We start from the raw sequence: 13,006 nt of genomic DNA, 5'->3' as shown, positions 1-13,006 counted from the left end.
CATCACGGCGGCCGCTGTCCGTCGCGGCGGGTGTCGGTCTGACAGCGAGTGACGCATTAATTTAGCCCGCCGCCCGCCAAGCCACGCCACGCGTCGCTCTGCGGGACCCTCACGGCGCGGCACGGCGGCGCAGCGCAGTGGTCGGGCGAGCTCAGTCACCGAGGTAAAACAACAGCAGCCGTGCGAAAGCGGTTACAAGGCACGGCGGGTCTAGTGAAGTAGTGGATACCATGGAGGTAAGAATAAGGGGAGATGGCGTTACGTATCCCAGCCGTACTACGTTTTGAAGCCATGGGGGCGTGGCTCGGTGCCATGACACTCTGACCAAAACATTGCCAGTGTGCTATAGCGCTGCGTGTATTACAGTCGCTAATTGCACCATGTACGCATGTAACGTCATCAGATTGGTTGTTTCAAAGTTTTCATTTAAAATAAAATCTCGTAAAGGCGAAATTCCGCGTTTCTTCTGATTAAAAATAGTTTTTAATGTAATATTACGAATAGCTAGCCTTCAATGTAAACGATACAATTTTGTTAATTCAGTAATAAACGTGTATCACAAACTAAATAATAGAAACTGAAAACTAAGTTAGCTATACCCTCCCTCCAAAGCCCCATAAATACATCTTGTTTGTAATACGTACTGGGACATTTCAGTTACGTTACACTGCTGGGAAACACTGTTGATTACCACCAATATTTACTGAAATACGGTACATAGAATGGCAAATTTACACAGTGTCCTGTTTAGGCCTATACTTTACGCCAGTTAATGTAGTGTTAACTTTTAATTTGGTACATGATGAAGACAAAGTGAGTTACTCAACACTTCGATTATCGACGATACGTACGTATTATACTGAAACGTGAACTTGAAAACTAAGAATTTAATTCTTTGAATTAACATACATTTTGCAGATGTTTTGGGTGTGTAGGGAAAACTGATGGTACAGCATTTTCTCGGAGCCTTACTGTTGAAAGGGAAGTTCGGTCTATGTCCTCTTCTCGGAATCCCACGCCCGGGTTCCCGGGTTCGATTCCCGGCGGGGTCAGGGATTTTCTCTGCCTCGTAATGGCTAGGTGTTGTGTGCTGTCCTTAGGTTAGTTAGGTTTAAGTAGTTCTAAGCTCTAGGGGACTGATGACCATAGCTGTTAAGTCCCATAGTGCTCGGAGCCATCTTCTCGGAAACACTGAGAACATATAGTGCTCCATTTAGACGCGCCAATTCTTCCTCCTCACGGCATTCTCCCACAGAGCTTTCCGACTTTCATTTTTAGGAAATCTAAAATCATACGGGAGGAAAACACGCTATAGGACAAGTTCCGATGTAGCACACGTTCATTCACAATGAAGTTGTAAAATCACACTTAACGAGACAACGTACACATGAAATGTTATTCCCTTCGATTTCGCATCACAACCAGAACGATTCGTACATCCGAACACCACACAAGTCACCATAATAGCGCAAAATCATTCCAAAAGCGAGCGACAAGCCTATGCACACAAGCTTACAGCAGCAATGTTTTGGTCGGATTGAGATGGCTACCCTCGGCTTCACATAGCTTCACAGCTGTGACGTCACGGCGTCTCCCTCTATTCTTACCTCCATGGGGGATACAACCTGTCGGCTTTGACCAATGACGTCATACATTAGTCATACATAGTAATGTTTTCACTTCGAGGCATAGATAATAAAACAGTTCTGTGTTCCGGATAAGCGCTATCATTGTACATTAAAATAAATATTCGTAATGATATTGAGGTAATTCGGAGTATTACTTTGTTATTGTAGAACGATTTTTAGTATCTTATTTTTGTTTATAGGAATGGATTTGTCTGTTTGTGAGTATGTAATTTTCGTTACTGTCTGTCTAGGCGAGCTTCAGTTATTCCTCGATATTTCCGTGTGGTAATTTCATTTTCCATTTGCTTCTTTCACAGTATTTCACTATTTTCACATATTTCACTGTTCTATTCCACCAGTATGTGTATTTTCGTGTTGTGAAGTACGTAACAGAAATTTCTCAGCTGTCGATCTTCTTTCGTTTCCCAGCACTAGTATCAGTGCGACATTTTCGAATGTGTACTTGCTATATTACAGGCGAAACCCCCGACACAACTAAAATTTGCAGCCCGTCCTTCACTTCGCCTTTACACTGACGACACAACTAAAATTTCTATCCCGTCCTTCACTTCGCCTTTACACTGACACTATATATGTCAATTGGCGAGCAAGATACAAATGTTGCGTATAGCTATATAGCTCAAGTAACGAATGGGATACTATTAGCGTCCAAGGCAACAAGAAAACTGTACCCCATAGTGAAGTACGGGATACAAATTGTACATGTGTCGTCTTCTTGTCTCCATGTAGTTCAATTGAGGTACAGGTTGCAAAAGTAACGTACGTCTATTTCCACCTTTTCGTTACCAGTGTACATATATAGAGGTCAACGGAAGTCTGGTATACATATATTACATACGTAGGTCCTTCTGTCATCAGTGGTACTGATATGTGCGTAAGAAAAGACTGTTAGTAATAGCGGAGACGAAATAAACAACACATCTACAATTTGTATCCCGTGTTCCACTTAAGGTTTACTGAAGCGGAGGATACATCGCTCAAGTGAAGAACACGACAGTAATGCTAGTAAAAACGAAGAAATCGACTTACGACAATCTCGTATTTCGTACTGTACTTCAGCAACACACTTCGAATGAGCTTTTAATTTGTATCGTGTGTTTCATTTACGGTTTAGTGAAGCAGGGGATACAAAGTTCAAGTGAACAACAGAACAGCAATGCTAGTTGAAACTAAGAAATCGACGTACGCTGAAATTGTATCCCGTACTCCACTTAAGCAATACAGTTCGAAAGAGTTTCTAGATACAACTGACATACATGTAACGTGATGTATTCTTTGCTAGTAATATATTTCATTAATTTCTTTCCATTATATTTTGCGGAGAAATACTAAGATACAAACACGCGATATCAGTAACGTGAAAATACTGCTGGCCCTTATATATGTGAAGTACAGCTTTTCTCTCTTGCATTCCTTTGTTTCTCAACATTCTTCTCAGCTCTTTCATATTTGTAATACATGCTCTCTGGCCCATTCTGACGTCATTGGTCAAAGCGGACGGGTTGTATCCCCTGCTAAACTCGACCCGGCACGGCGGTGCCCCGCGCTGCAGAAGGGTTCATACGAGTGCACAAGACTGTATCTTTTACACGGGAAGTATAGAAAGATGTGCAAAATTTTTGCTTACGCGTTAAAACTACACTGAAGAGCCAAAGAAACTGGTACACCTGACTAATATCATGTAGGGCCCCGAGAGCACGCAGAAGTGCCGCAACACGACATGGTATGAACTCGACTAATGTCTGAAGTAGTGCTGGAGGGAACTGACACCTTGAATCCTGCAGAACTGTCCATAAATCCGGTAAGAGTAAGAAAGGGTGGAGATCTCTTCTCAACAGCAAATTGCAAGGCAAGCCAGATACGCTCAATAATGTTCGTGTGTGGGGAGTTTGGTGGCCAACGGAAGTGTTTAAATTCAGAAGAGTATTCGTGGAGCCACTCTGTAGCAGCTCTGGACGAGTGGGGTGTCGCATCGTCCTGCTGGAATTGCCCAAGTCCGTCGGAATGCACAATAGACATGAATGGATATAAGCGGTCAGACAGGATGCTTACTTCGTCAGAGCCGTATCTAGAGGTATCAGGGGTCCCATATCACTCCAACTGCACACGCCCCACACCATTACAGTCTCCACCAGTTTGAACAGTACCCTGCTGACATGCAGGGTCCATGGATGTATGAGGTTGTCTCCATACCCGTACATGTCCATCTGCTCGATACAATTTGAAACGAGACTCGTCCGACCAGGCTACATGTTTCCAGTCATCAACAGTCCAATGTCGGAGTTGACGGGTTCAGACGAGTTGTATATCTTTGTCATCAAGGATAAACGAGTGAGCCTTCGGCTCCGAAAAAAATGGTTCAAATAGCTCTGAGCACTATGGGACTTAACATCTATGGTCATCAGTCCCCTAGAACTTAGAACTACTTAAACCTAACTAACCTAAGGACATCACACACATCCATGCCCGAGGCAGGATTCGAACCTGCGACCGTAGCAGCAGCGCGGTTGCGGACTGAAGCGCGTAGAACCGCTCGGCCACAGCGGCCGGTCCGTCCCGTTCTTGCAGGATCTTTTCCCGGCCACAGCGATGTCGGAGATTTGATGGAGATTTGATGTTTTACAGGATTTCTGATATTCACGGTACACTCGTGAAATCGTCGCACGGGAAAATAACCACTTCATCTCTATCTTGGAGATGCTGAGTCCCATCGCTTGAGCGCCGACTATAACACCACGTTCAAACTCTTAAATCTTGATAACCTACCATTGTAGCAGCAGTATACGATCTAACAACTCCGCCAGACATTTGTTGTCTTACATAGGCACTGGCGACAGCAGTGCCGTATTCTGACTGTTTACATATCTCTATATTCGAACACGCATGCCTACACTAGTTTCTTTGGCGCTTCAGTGTAGAAGTTTACCTTAGAGTCGATTATGAGTTGTCGGTTCATGGGATTGCCGGTAGGGTCCCTCTGGCGCAGTTAAACTGCAGTGGTTCCCAGTCTTTCGTACACCATTACCTCAGAGTGCAATTAGGTACTGGCTTGTTCTCCACCCTCCTCTTCCTCCCCCACATTATCACCAACGTCAGTACCTAACTAAACTGCAGAATGAAATACTTTCCTTGGAAAAATTTTATTTTTAAGATTATGAAAGACGAATGATATTTACCTTCTCTCTCTCTCTCTCTCTCTCTCTCTCTCTCTCTCTCTCTCCCTCCCTCCCTCCTCCCCCCTCTCTCTCTCTGTCTCTCTCTCTCTCTGTGTGTGTGTGTGTGTGTTTTAGAATGAATGACGAAAAAAGCTTTCAAGGTGCATCGCAAGTGCTACATATAACTCATGACTGTTAAGGAAGCTAATTATCCACAGTGATGTTAGACACTTGTTACAACACTCCTCTCCACTGTGGCACTTTCTTGACCTGGACTCTGCAACCACATTTAAAATCAACGAAGTTAAAATTTGTGAACTACACTTATTGTTTGTAAATCACTTGATTGCTGCACTCCTTACTTTTGAGCTGGCAGAAATTGCAAGACTTCAGGTTTATAATGCTTTATGTCCGGCCACTGCCACTAATATCAGTAGTAATAACAACAATACTGTGGACATCACTATAGTAGCCCTTGTGTAGTTACTGCTATGTCGTGCTGTCAATTAATTCATTTATCTGTTTCGACGCAAGTAATGAAGCGATTTCTGGAACACTGCAAGAACTATCCACAACTTGGGGAAGACATTTTCTTGAGATATTTAGCATTTGTTATGCATATGTCTCACTTTCATTATCAGCGATGTACTGGACGAAGCACAACATACGTATCTGGCGGGTGGACTCTGGAAGGAGCATGTAATCTCCAATGCATTAATGGTACTAATCAAGGAAAAGTAATTATTGATCATTTGCAAAAAACTGTGGTGATAGAATGATCTTTTGAAAATAATTTAGTTTCGTGACCGAAACAGAACCGAACTGTTTAGTATTATCCCTCAGAAAACTTCATTTATCCCTCAGGGGGTAAATACCCCAGGTTGGGAACCGCTGAGCACCAGCCTGTTCAAAAGAACTTGAGAATTGACTGTTCGGCAGGAGTACGTGAGGGCACGAATGTCCTGTAAACTACACCCGTCGACATTTGCACCCAGAAAGATTGAGCAAACGTATAGTAATCTGCCTGTCCGATCTCCGCCCGACATGGTAGACTCTCCGTCAGGCAAACTGAAGAGCCGAGGGCCCTTAAGGATTGTGAACACACACCTTATTTTACGGCAGTGTGTGGCCCCAATAGTGTTGCCGGCAACATGGCAGCAATGCACGGGTGCCTGGGCCATACCTGTCTCTGTCTTTGTCTGTATATACTTTCCTTTCTCTCTCTGTCTTGCTTCCACTTTCTCACACCGACAGCGCTGCAGAGACATGTCACGTGAAACGGTATTGTTTCGTTTCTGTAGTTGGGTTGGAGAAATGAATTAGGCGGATTGCTACTACAAGAATATATAAGCAACTAAGGAATGACGGAAAACATAAAGAAAATTACTGTTCCAAAGTTGACGCGAGTATTTACGTGGAAGCACTCAATTTGTTTGTTGTCTACAGAAATCTGAAATTGGACAAACGAGACAACCATAAAATCCATGAACATCTACGACCAGGGGTATTGAAACAGGAAATAATAAACACAAAGACCGAAATGTGAAAAAGGACATTCTCGCTGATACCGTCTTAGTAGAAGGTCAGTAATAATCAGTCATCAAAATTATTCTACATAGGTTCCTAAGACTTCTAAACTTTTTTGACGCTTCAACACGCTTGTTTCATGTGCAGCAAACTGCCAACATTTTATTTATTGCGGTGGTTGTGCACATCGACGGAAAGTGCAGTTTAAAACGCACAGGAAATTTCTGTGTGAAGCACCATTACCGAAAGACTGAAGGGTTTGTAACTGGTTAAACAGAAATTTGCTGTGTGTTTTATAATGCTAGTATACAGTAATTAATAGTGATGTTAATCTTACCAATCCTCGGATGAATCACTTCTTAACGATCTATTCAAAGTAGTGTTTCAGGGTTCTGGAAAAGTTACGTACGCAGCATCAGTTGACAAGTTAAAGTTTCGGAGGCAGTCCGCTCACTTAAAAAAAAAAAAAAAAAAAGAAAAAGCCCTCATTCACGATGCTCGATTTATCTTTTTCTTGGAATGCAAGTGCAAGTGAGCTGCAGTTACTTCCACTATCTCACTTTCGCTCATTTCGCGACCATAGAGTGGCTCGTGTAAAAATACACTAGTGCCTGTCGGAGCTCCTGAGGTGTCGTAGGGTTTTGAAGACGTGCAGCGATACCTCGACCGAGAGCATCCCAGATGTGCTCGATGGGGTTTAGGTCTGGAGAACAGGCAGGTCACTCCATTCGCCTGATATCTTCTGTTTCAAGGTACTCCTCCACGATGGCAGCTCGGTGGGGCCATGCGTTATCTTCCATCAGGAGGAAGGTGGGACCCACTGCACCCCTGAAAAGGCAGACGTACTGGTGCAAAATGACGTCCCGATACACCTGACCTGTCACAGTTCCTATGTCAAAGACATGCAGGGGTGTACGTGCACCAATCATAATCCCACCCCACACCATTGAACCACGACCTCCATACAGGTCTCTTTCAAGGACATTAAGGGGTTGGTAACTGGTTCCTGGTTCATACCAGATGAAAACCCTGTGAGAATCACTGTTCAGACTATACCTGGATCCGTCCGTGAACATAACCTGGGACCATTGTTCCAGTGGCCAAGTACTGTGTTCTTGACACCAGGCTTTACGGGCTCTCCTGCCACCAGCGGTCAGTGGAATGCACCCCGCAGGTCTTCGGGCGAATAAACCGTGCTAAAGCGATCACCCGTATGCTTTCGTTACGAAAAGCGGATCACTAGGTTTTTTTCTGATCCATCTACTTATTTCTAATATAACAAAATATAATATTTGTGGGTTTTTATCGCTGTGACAAAATATTCCTAAAGTAGGCCAGCCAGTACTGTGAGAAGTCACAAAAGCGATACAAAAAGCGTTACTTCAGTATTGCAGCAATTATAATATTTGTTTTGTGTTATGCAAAAATCTTCATCTTGAATTATTTGCTGATAAGGTCTTCTTATTAAAGTATCAAACTTACGAAAATACAACTCTATTGTGTAGCTACTTACCACTGGAAATTGCGCACTTCAAACATGCAGCTGAATCCGCGTATACTTCATTCCCATGATGATAACGGAGAAGTTCCACTGACATGTCTCTCGTTCCTATGACATGCTTAAATATCACTGTGACTATCGTCGTAATTTAATGAAAAAACTGTGTGCGGCTTGCTTCAGAAAGACCTGGTTCCCTGAGGGTGATCAATAACTTGCTGAGGGTCGATTGCTTCCTTTCTGCGTTAATAATTATAAACACAACGACGGATCGCATCCTCAGAAGACGAGTCTATATTCGTAATTTGCTTGCACATACAACTTTTATTTTTTTCCCCAGGAGTTTTTGGCTTGAATGCCATTCCAACTTCATTTTATTTCTCAAACATTTCGTTGCCAGTTTTCACAGCAGTGTTTATGTTTCTGTTCATAATTGCAGCAGTTCTATCTATTTACATTATAAATGCGGAACAGTGGGCCACCACTAAGGTTTTCACTCTCAAAGCAGACACGTAACGCGCAAAACCATTTATCTCGACTGACCTCGTACGGCAGTCCATCGGCCAAGAGAACGACGCGGAACTTCTCAACTCATAACTTTCGACGTGTTACTTCCGACGTTGTTCAGTACCGCAAAAGTAATAACAATAGCAACAAATAAAGTAATAACTTCTACAACACTGTAACAGAAAAAATTAAAAAAAAACATTCACAGGGTGCTACGATCTCAAAGATCAACAAGCTGCCTAAAACTCAAAATACACTGCAAGCGTAAAGTGTTGTAGTGGTGGTGTGAAGTTGGAGTGGTTGCTGCAGCTACAGGTATCATGGGATTGGCGGAACGCGGTCTGTGCCTCCCGCATACGCTGACCCCTATGCTTTCATCGTAGCTGTCAGCCCTAAAGTAATTTTGAACAGACTATAGCTCGGTCGCTCGTTCATTAACAATGTGCGTATACATCTACATCTACATATACAGTGTGAACCAGAATTTCACCAAAAAAATTTGGACCAAAACAAGAAAAAATATCTAGTAAACAGGGGCTCAGAAATGCATACCTTAAGAGCTGTGAGCACTTGTTCACCATCGCTACGGTGAGACACGTCTCTTCCAATGAAAACTCTTTACTTTTCATATTTGGGGAAGAGGTATTATGGACAAAATCAAAATGTCTGGTAAACATGGGCTATTAAATGCGTGCCGTAAGAGCTATGAACATTTGTTCACTAGAACATGAACAAATGTTCATACCTCTTCAGAGCAAATGTTTACCGGATATACCGGGCGATTCAACTGTCGCTACCGATTTAGTTTTATGCAACCCTACATGACAAAACAATATTGTTGGCCAGTTCGCTCGGGGGATGTGAAGCACATTGTCAAAAAGCCGCAGAATAACTGGGAAAGTGTACGAAGACATCTTAGACGTAATGCACAAATTTTGTTTATGAAACTACTTAAGTACATTAACGTGGCGATTGATATATTAATTTTTTCATTTGGTTTTGTTTCGGAAAGTCGTCACTTCCTTGCTTCCCATTTTGATATCTCCTGTAAGTTTCGTTGTTCCCTACGATGAAACACGCTTCATAGGGCAATGTTTCTGAACCTTGACGAGAGATTAAGTACTATAAACGGAATAAACTTACAGAGACATCCAAAACTTGTATGACTTTGGATTGGAGACGTCTGGATAACTATGACAGAAGGGTCCAAGCGTACAAAATACAGTGTAATTCATGGTCAAACCTCGCTTGTACTTTTTACAATATGATTCCGTTTGCTAACAGTCTTTCAAAGCTCTGAGAGGAAATATATCGATTATGTGGCTTTCGCCCGTCTGGATGCCGTCCCTGATACAGATGTAGTGCAGGTTGCATAAAACTGAATCAGAAAGGGCAGATGCATCATCCCGTTATGTCTGTTCTCTCGATCGCTAGCCGCTTGGAGCGTTGAGATCCGGCACGACATTGCGTGTGGCGCTCCCAAACCCACATAATTCATATTAGCAAGACAGTCGCAGGATATCGAGCAGCGCGAGTGGTAGCATCACGGAACAATAAACTACAGTGTCGAAAGACCACGATCCTGCTGCTGCAGCACGAGCTGGTAATTCCTTCTTACACGAGGCATAACACGATTTCCTCATGAACAGTTAATATATAGACGCGATATCCGAATGAGAAATACGCTGCGTCATTTGTTGTGATAAACAGGCGGTATATGGCGCTAATTCACACTAGCAAGTACCCCATTATACTTAGTTGTGAACAGTTCAACTAATTCTAAACTACCAGTTCCAAGTTTGCCCCTACCTTCTGTCCACCCCGATAGCTGAGTGGTCAGCGTGACGGATTGCCGTCCTACGGGCCCGGGTTAGATTTCCGGCTGGGTTGGAGATTTTCTCTGCTCAGGGACTGGGTGTTGTGTTGTCTTCATCATGATTTCATCCCCATACGGACTCAAGTAGCCCAATGTGGCGTCGAATGTAATAAGACCTGCACCAAGTTGGCCGGACCTGCCCCGCAAGGGGCCTCCCGGCCAATGACGCCAAACGCTCATTTCCATTTCCATTTACCTACCTTCTAATATATTTCATACTAGCTTGTAGCTTAAAAACAGTAGAAAATGTTGATTTCTCAAGCAAAAGAAACTTTCTGTCAGCACCATTACTTTGATATCTTGCTATATTTTAGTATATCCTGTGGGAGCTTTATAACTTTACTAAGTGACTATCCAGTGTTGCTCAGGTACGTATTTGTTTTATTTATAGTAGTCCATTTCCTACTTCCTCCTCTGTCGATCTCCTTCCACTCTTCTCTCTGATCATCTGCTACTCCCTCCCCTCTAGTGATGGGACAATCGACTGTTTTTAACACTTGATCAGTTGATAGGTTTTTTCGCTCACTAGGTTTCTACAGTCGAACGAAAGAAGCGAATGAAACTAGTCTCTACGGCCTATGAACGATCTCACTCACTCACTGGGCTTAAGTGGCTTCACTCAATATGGTTCAAATGACTCTGAACACTATGAGACTTAACTTCTGAGGCCATCAGTCCCCTAGAACTTAGAACTACTTAAACCTAACTAACATAAGGACATCACACACATCCATGCCCGAGGCAGGATTCGAACCTGCGACCCTAGCGGTCGCTCCGTTCCAGACTGAAGCGCCTAGAACCGCTCGACCACAACGGCCGGCTGGCTTCACTCAATGCGAGACAACTGACAGAAGCCTCTGTTGAGTGTAATATCTTGTGCTACACTGCAAATTTACATTTATATATAAAGGAACAATCACTTTTCAACACGTTTTTATTAGGTCGGTTTCATTGTCCGTTTCTTAGGTAAAAATTTTGGAGTTAATTTTAAACTAACTTCCACATACGCTAGAGACCTAAAACTTTCAACATAGCTCAGAAATAATGACACTGCAATATTAACTCTCTTTAGAGTCTGGTGTGTGACGGACGGTACTCCGTTTTTCGGCCTGTCTGTTCGGTACAAATTTTGCAACTGATTTTAAGGTAGTTTCCTGATAAGCTCAAGGCTTGAAACTTGCAACTTAGCTCAGAACTAAATGACAATGCAGAATTATCTCGCATGTTTTTCTGGTGTGTGGCGGAGAATACGTGGTGTAGCACAGCTAATTCCCTGTTTTCCTGTTGCAATAGCAGAAGCTCCGCAGTTAAGAATGATTGCTGCTAAGCTTCCACGTGAGCTCGATTCTCTCCAGTTTTTACATTCAGGTTTCTTTAGCGAGATATACGTAGGAGGAAGCGGTATATTGGTTGACTCGGTTGAAGAGGAACTGAAATGAACCTAAAATGTACCCCATGCCTCTGTTGTAATCTCATCAGAATGTTTGAAATCAATTGAAAAATTTCAAACACACCAGACTAAAAAGTGGAAAATAACTATTTAAATAAAAAACTTTTTAATATAATACGCGTTTCACTTGAAAAGAAAGCATGAACAATTCAGCCAATACGCAAAGTTGCAACGTTATCAACCGTTTTCACTCAATTGCTTACAGACGGTTTTCACGCGAAAAAATAAACGAATAATAATACAACAAACACGTAAAAATACAACAGACTTACGTAGTCGGTTTCATTCGCCTGCTCCTAACGGCGGATTTCAGTCAAAAGAATTAATCAGTAGGCCGACGAACTGGACGATTGTTTTCATTCGGTTGTTCCCACAGACTGGTTTCACTCAAAGAAATGAATGAATCATTCAACTGATATGTGAAAGTACAACCGAATTCGTCCATTGTATTCCAACAACCGAATGAATCGAATGCTTTTATTAGATTGCTTCCCATCACTATGCCTCTCTTTGTCCACCTCCTCGTCTTCGACAACATGGAAATCACGCAGAAGGTATTTATTGATCAATACGATTACGTTCAAGATTGCACTGCGAAGCCGCATTGTGGCCGAGCGGTTCTAGGCGCTTCAGTCCGGAACCGCGCTGCTGCTACGGTCGCAGGTTCGAATCCTGCCTCGGGCATGGATGTGTGTGATATCCTTAGGTTAGGTAGGTTTACCCCCATGAACCATGGACCTTGCCGTTGGTGGGGAGGCTTGCGTGCCTCAACGATACAGATAAGCCGTACCTTAGGTGCAACCACAACGGAGGGGTATCTGTTGAGAGGCCAGACACGCGTGTGGTTCCTGAAGAGGGGCAGCAGCCTCTTCAGTCGTTGCAGGGGTAACAGTCTGGATGATTGACTGATCTGGCCCTGTAACACTAACCAAAACGGCCTTGCTGTTGTGGTACTGCGAACGGCTGAAAGCAAGGGGAAACTACAGCCATAATTTTTCACGAGGGCATGCAGCTTTACTGTATGATTAAACGATGATGGCGTCCTCTTGGGTAAAATATTCCGGAGGTAAAATAGTCCTCCATTCGGATCTCCGGGCGGGGAATACTCAAGAGGTTGTCGTTATCAGGAGAAAGAAAACGGACGTTCTACGGGTCGGAGCGTTGAATGTCAGATCCCTTAATCGGGGAGGTAGGTTAGAAAATTTAAAAAGGGAAATGGATAGGTTAAAGTTAGATATAGTGGGAATTAGTGAAGTTCGGTGGCAGGAGGAACAGGACTTTTGGTCTGGTGAATACAGGGATATAAATACAAAATCAAATAGGGGTAATGCATGAGTAGGTTTA

The sequence above is a fragment of the Schistocerca serialis genome, chromosome 2 (assembly GCF_023864345.2).
Source record: "Schistocerca serialis cubense isolate TAMUIC-IGC-003099 chromosome 2, iqSchSeri2.2, whole genome shotgun sequence".
Classification (NCBI taxonomy): Eukaryota; Metazoa; Arthropoda; class Insecta; order Orthoptera; family Acrididae; genus Schistocerca; species Schistocerca serialis.
Note: the sequence above shows the minus strand (reverse complement) of the source record.